Here is a 6,521-nt window from a genome sequence, read left to right as displayed (position 1 = left end):
GGATCACGAGGTCAGGAGATCAAGACCATCCTGGCTAACATGGTGAAACCCTGTCTCTACTAAAAATACAAAAAAATTATCCGGGCGTGGTCGCGGGCACCTATAGTCCCAGCTACTCAGGAGGCTGAGGCAGGAGAATGGCGTGAACCCAGGAGGCAGAGCTTGCAGTGAGCCGAGATCGCGCCATTGCACTCCAGCCTGGGTGACAGAGCGAGACTCTGTCTCAAAAAAAATAAATAAATAAAAATAAAATAACATAAAATAAAACTCCTTCAAAAGTAAGATCAGAAAGTTCACAAATCAACCATTGTATCAAATGCCTGTACCACACAATGGCACCACAATGGTAGATCTCGTACAAACTATTTCTAAGGTGTCACATTTAAGCTGTTCCTCTTCCACCATCCAGCTGGACAAATACAAACTCAGGGAAGGGAGTGCTGACGAAAGGCTCCTGCTCTGTTTATTGGCCGCTTCCCAGCTCTCGGACATTGCTGCTTTTCCTCTTTGTCTTTCTTCTTCCTGCAGGTCTCGGGCTCACTGCTGTTTGCATTCACGATGCTAAGCTGAACTATATAGAAATAAAGAAAACAACAGACAGTAAAGAATTAAGGCAAATGACGCTGAAATCATGTACACTCAGCGGCCAGGTACCCACAGCAGGAAGGCAGGGATTTTACCCACAATATCCACATCTGTTCACAGTCACACCAGGAAGGGAGGCTGACACTAGGCATAGATGCGTTTTGCAGCTGTGCATTATCCCTGAACATGCCCTCTGCAGCCATCCCTCTCCTCAAGGCCAGGGACACACCTAAAAATTAACTATTTAAATATAGTTAAATAATTCAGGCCTGGCACAATGGCTCAAGCCTGTAATCCCAGCACTTTGGGAGGCTTAGGTGGGCAGATTGCCTGAGGTCAAGAGTTCGAGACCAGCCTGGCCAACAGGATGAAACCCTGTCTCTACTAAAAATACAGAAATTAGCCAGGCTTGGTGGCGGTCACCTGTAATTCCAGCTACTCGAGGCTGAGGCATGAGAATCGCTTGAACCCAGGAGGTGGAGGTTGCAGTGAGCCAAGATCATGCCACTGCACTCCAGCCTGGGCGACAGAGTGAGAGTGTCTCAAAAATAATAATAATAATTCAGCAATCTACTGTTCCATCTTAAATATTGGTTGTCTGTGGAGAATTTAGTTAAAATATTTTTCAAAATATATCTAAATAGTCACTGATTGTCAGTAAGACTAGAAATCTCATGCTTAAAGAATTACAAGGCTGGGCACAGTGGCTCACACCTGTAATCCCAGCACTTTGGGAGGCCAAAGCGGGTGGATCACGAAGTCAAGAGATTTGAGACCATCCTGGCTAGCACAGTGAAACCCCATCTCTACTAAAAATGCAAAAAATTAGCCGGGAGAGGTGGCAGGCGTCTGTAGTCCCAGCTGCTCAGGAGGCTGAGGCAGGAGAATGGCATGAACCTGGGGGGCGGAGCCTGCAGTGAGCCGAGATGGTGCCACTGCACTCCAGCCTGGGCAACAGAGCGAGACTCTGTCACAAAAAGAATTACAAAGTATTTTTTTCCTTCACAAAAGACAGACTGGATTCAAAACATTTGTGATGATAATCAGAGCCTTTGAAGTTTGTTTCTTTGTTTGTTTTCAGGTAACCACAGCCTTTTTTCCTGATCCTGGCATGGCCAGGGAAACAATTTATTCTATTAAGAAACAGATTATTGCCAGGTATTTAAGAGACAAGCTTTACTTAAAGAAATTGATCCATACTCTTAACTCAGAATCTATGGCTTGTTTCGAGGTAACTAAAGATAAGATCATTAGGGATATTCAATGAGTGCCACACCTTATGTCACCTCTAAGCAATGACCTGTGCCACATGCAAGTCCTTGATAACTCATGAAAACCAAGGTTTAAGGCAGTATTCATGGTTCAGCTTTTTTTTTCTCATACAGAAGTGATATAAAGAATAGAGAAGGCTGTGCTCAGATTTAAAGGGGAAAATGTTTTTACAAGGAAGAACTGTATGATTGAGGCTCAAGGAAATTGAGCATCTCACTTGCTTGGCAGGCCGCTGTCAAGAGCTCGCACCTTAGCTCTTTCCTTGCTTGTTTCCCAGGGTTGAAATGGAGCCCTTGCCAGCCTACCTGTGTGGTGAAAACAGTGTCAGCATTATATAGAAAGCGTCTGCTGCCCAGTGTGGCTCTGGGCCCTTGAGCTGGGCGGGAGCTGTGGAGGAGCAGGAGGGCCCTAGTACGCACCTTCTGTTCTGATAGGAGTGGAAGCACCGCTCTCTCCGTAAGCAAATGTGGCCCCATGCTGCATGAACAGCTGCAGGGCTGCAGTGAGGGCCTTCTCCATTCTTCCCTCAAGAACACAGGAAAACAAAATTAGAGCATCAATCCAGAATGCCCAATATCAATCTCACAGCAGTTTTTTAAAGACAGCGAAGAGGGAAACCAAAAGGAAGAAGTTATCAGACAACTAATGTATTACATTTTTCCATTACAGGACATGTGTCTCTGGTGTGAATGGATTCTTCAAGTGCACTGCACAATGCACTGGAAAAGAGAGAAATTCTCATAAAAGGCATGAGCATCAGAATGAGATCAGGCTTCTCAACAGCCATGGTGGGCAGGAGAGAAGAAGAGCAATACCTCCCATTTCAGGGAAAAAATTAATTTTCACCTAGAATTTTCTATCCAACGAATATAAGTGAAATATGAGAATACAAGAAAGATATTTTCAGAAATGAAAAGTAAAAAAAAAAATGTAGTCTTCATGCACACTTTCTCAGACAATTACTGAAAGTTCTGTTCCATCAAAGCAAGAGAGTATGTGAAGGGGAAAAAATGGGATCCAGGAATGAAGGGTTCCAACTCCAGAGACCAAGAAAGGAACTATGCAGACAGCAGGGAAGGGAAGTCCTAGGAGAGCAGCTGCCCCGCAGCCTGAAGATGGCTGGGGGTGGTGGAGGAGAGGACAGGGCACCCATGACCAACTGCACTATGATGCATTTCACAGAACGCTTAAGAGCATGGGCCACTTAAACAGAACTCAAGAATCCAAGACAAATTCTAAAATGAGGAATTTATTAATTCCTAGAAAAAAATGGTAAAAAGAAAGGAAATGTAATAATAACACACATAATGATTCAGCAGCCAATATTCAACCTACTTACAAGAATTAAAACACTGAGTATGAATGTAACCGGAAGAGGCCAGCTAACTACACCAGGAGGGTGGAGCAGAGCAAGGACAGGTGACAGACAAGGCTGCTCATCTGTCCTAAAAGGAAACTAGTAGGTAATGGCTAAAAGGAATGAATGAAGACATAGGACTATGTGCCTACCATTTTGCTACATAGAGGTAAATAACAAGAAACAACTTAAAAAAATGGTTACTATTGAGGACTGATGCTTTTTATTTTTATTTTTATTTTTTAAATGCTTGAATTTTTTTTATTATTATACTTTAACTTCTGGGGTACATGTGCACAATGTGCAGGTTTGTTACATATGTATACATGTGCCATATTGGTGTGCTGCACCCATTAACTCATCATTTAATATTAGGTATATCTCCTAATGCTATCCCTCCCCCGTCCCCCCCACCCCACGACAGGCCCTGGCGTGTGATGTTCCCCTCCCTGTGTCCAAGTGTTTTCATTGTTCAGTTCCCACCTATGAGTAAGAACGTGTGGTGTTTGGTTTTTTGTCCTTGCAATAGTTTGCTGAGAATGATGGTTTCCAGCTTCATCCACGTCCTTACAAAGGACATGAACCCATCATTTTTTATGGCTGCATAATATTCCATGGTGTATATGTGCCACATTTTCTTAATCCAATCTATCATTGATGGACATTTGGGTTGGTTCCAAGTCTCTGCTATTGTGAATAGTGCTGCAATAAACATATGTGTGCATGTGTCTTTATAGCAACATGATTTATAATCCTTTGGGTATACGTCCAGTAATGGGATGGCTGGGTCAAATGGTATTTCTAGTTCTAGATCCTTGAGGAATCGCCACACTGACTTCCACAATAGTTGAACTAGTTTACAGTCCCACCAACAGTGTAAAAGTGTTCTTATTTCTCCACATCCTCTCCAGCACCTGTTGTTTCCTGACTTTTTAATGATCGCCATTCTAACTGGTGTGAGATGGTATCTCATTGTGATTTTGTTTTTTTTTATTTTTTTTTATTATTATACTTTAGGTTTTAGGGTACATAGGGACATGGATGAAACTGGAAACCATCATTCTCAGTAAATTATCCCAAGGACAAAAAACCAAACACTGCATGTTCTCACTCATAGGTGGGAATTGAACAATGAGAACTCATGGACACAGGAAGGGGAACATCACACTCCGGGGACTGTTGTGGGGTGGGGGGAGGGGGGAGGGAGAGCATTAGGAGATATACCTAATGCTAAATGACGAGTTAATGCGTGCAGCAAACCAACATGGCACATGGATACATATGTGACTGATGCTTTTATTAAGGAACTTCTTAAACCTTGGGCAGAGGCAATGTCAATAAACTAAAAATTCATTTAAAAAACCAACACATAACATACAGCTCAGAGACATGCAAGTCCATGGTTAAGCCTGGTTCTCAGCCTAAAACAGTAGCTCTCATCACTGGCTATGCATAAAATCTCCTCAGAGCTCTCAGAAAGGATTGATTGCTGCTGCTTCTCATCTAGTAGGTAGTCCAGGGATGGCCCAGGCACCTGGCGATTTCTAATGTGACTCCAAGGGTGAGAACCACTGCTTAGGTGGTTTACAGAAGAGGCCCAGTAGTTCTGTGGATTCCTGAAGTCTGTGTGCAAAATTGCAAATGTGAGTGTATTTTTCTGGAGCCTTGGAGGGTCCATGCTTTCATCACAATTTCAAAGGAGTTATGGCCTTTTCTCTCACCCATCCTGGGCACTAAAGAGTAAGACTCACCACCTAACACGGGTAGAGCTGCCCTAAGAGAAAAACACAGCTTAATTTCATCAATTTAACTTCTCTTTGAAACATGCTTCAGGGACATGCAAGCTTATCAGATGGGGTAGCACTGGCTCCCATGGCTCTTGGGCCTCGTTTCTGCCTGCAGAGTGATTATCTACCCTCAGAAAATAACCACGATTCTTTGTCCCCATGAGGCTGCTGGCAAGAGCTCCTGTCTGGCCTCTGTGCAGCAGCCCAGCGAGGGGCCGTGCCCCGTGGGATGTGACAGTGCATTCTCCAGCATAGGGTTACATACTCGCAAAGCCTAAATTTTCACTAGGAGTCATACAACAAAACCCTTCCAAAAGCCATCTGCGTGGTGGCCCTTCCCTGAGCTGCTGGGCAGAGGCTGGACAAAAGCCTTCACTGCAGTGCTCTTGGAGGACCCAGCAGCCACAAGCAGCAGCTTGAAGGGGACGCAGGCTTTTCCCCAGCCTATGGGTCATTGTACAACCTCTCGCTTTGTTTGAATTTGCAAAAAAGCGAAGTAAGCATTTAAGCCCTTTATTTAATGGATTCTGCCCCTCCTCCCAGTTGATTTTAACAATTGGGGGAAAAATCATGGAAGGAATAAGAATGTATCAGGAACCCTTCCATTGACAGCGTCATGCCATTGTCTCATTCTTCCAACCACACTACAAGGTAGCAAGAAAAGCCATACTAGTGTTAAGGTGGGAAATCAAGGCCAAGAGAGCTACCTCTGGGTCACTAGCTTAGAGGAAGATACAGAACCTGAACACGCTCCTTGGCATGGGGCAGAAGCTCTGTGTCACTTTCTCACACCTCCAGATCTTTGGCCTTATGTCCATTAGCGCCCCCAGCCAAAACCCACATGGATCTGAGAGATGGCTTTACAGTTTGCTCTTCGTATCAGAAAGAAGCATCCAGTTACACTATAATTTTGTTCCTTTCACAATCATGTCGGAAATGTGTCTTTCATCACAATTTTTCCTATTGTTCCCTGTGTTCTGGCTTTAAGACCAATGCTACAGACAGAAATGCTCAAAGGAGGCTTCGTCAGGAAGCACCTGAGGACAGAATGTGAAATGACTTATTTTGTCCTCTCCTACCCAAGGAGGCTGCTGAATTTAGGAGGAAAATCTCTTAGGAATTGTGTAATTAAAAATATATAGATGATTACTCTGTCAGACCATGAGAAGATAATTCACTGTTAATAAAGAATGCAGGGCCAGGCATGGTGGCTCACCGCTGCACTCAAGCCTGTGTGACAGAGGAAGACCCTGTCTCAAAAAAAAAAAAAAAAGTAGAAGAAAATGGTATGCTGTTTCCTTGGGAGGAAAATGAAGTGGAGAGTTTTCCGACATTCAGTTAGTTCACAAACATTCATGGAGAATGTTCTGGGCCCAGGGTGCAGAGACGCATGGCCTAGCTCTGTTGTTGGGTCAGTCTCCAACCTTGGGGGAGGCTGACATGCAAATCAACAACGTGACAAGTGGGTGCAGAGAAGCCACAGTAGAGGGCAGCTGAGATAAGGGCACAGTCAGTCCTGC

The sequence above is a fragment of the Symphalangus syndactylus genome, chromosome 1, assembly GCF_028878055.3.
Source record: "Symphalangus syndactylus isolate Jambi chromosome 1, NHGRI_mSymSyn1-v2.1_pri, whole genome shotgun sequence".
Lineage (NCBI taxonomy): Eukaryota > Metazoa > Chordata > Mammalia > Primates > Hylobatidae > Symphalangus > Symphalangus syndactylus.
This window is presented reverse-complemented; position numbering follows the sequence as displayed.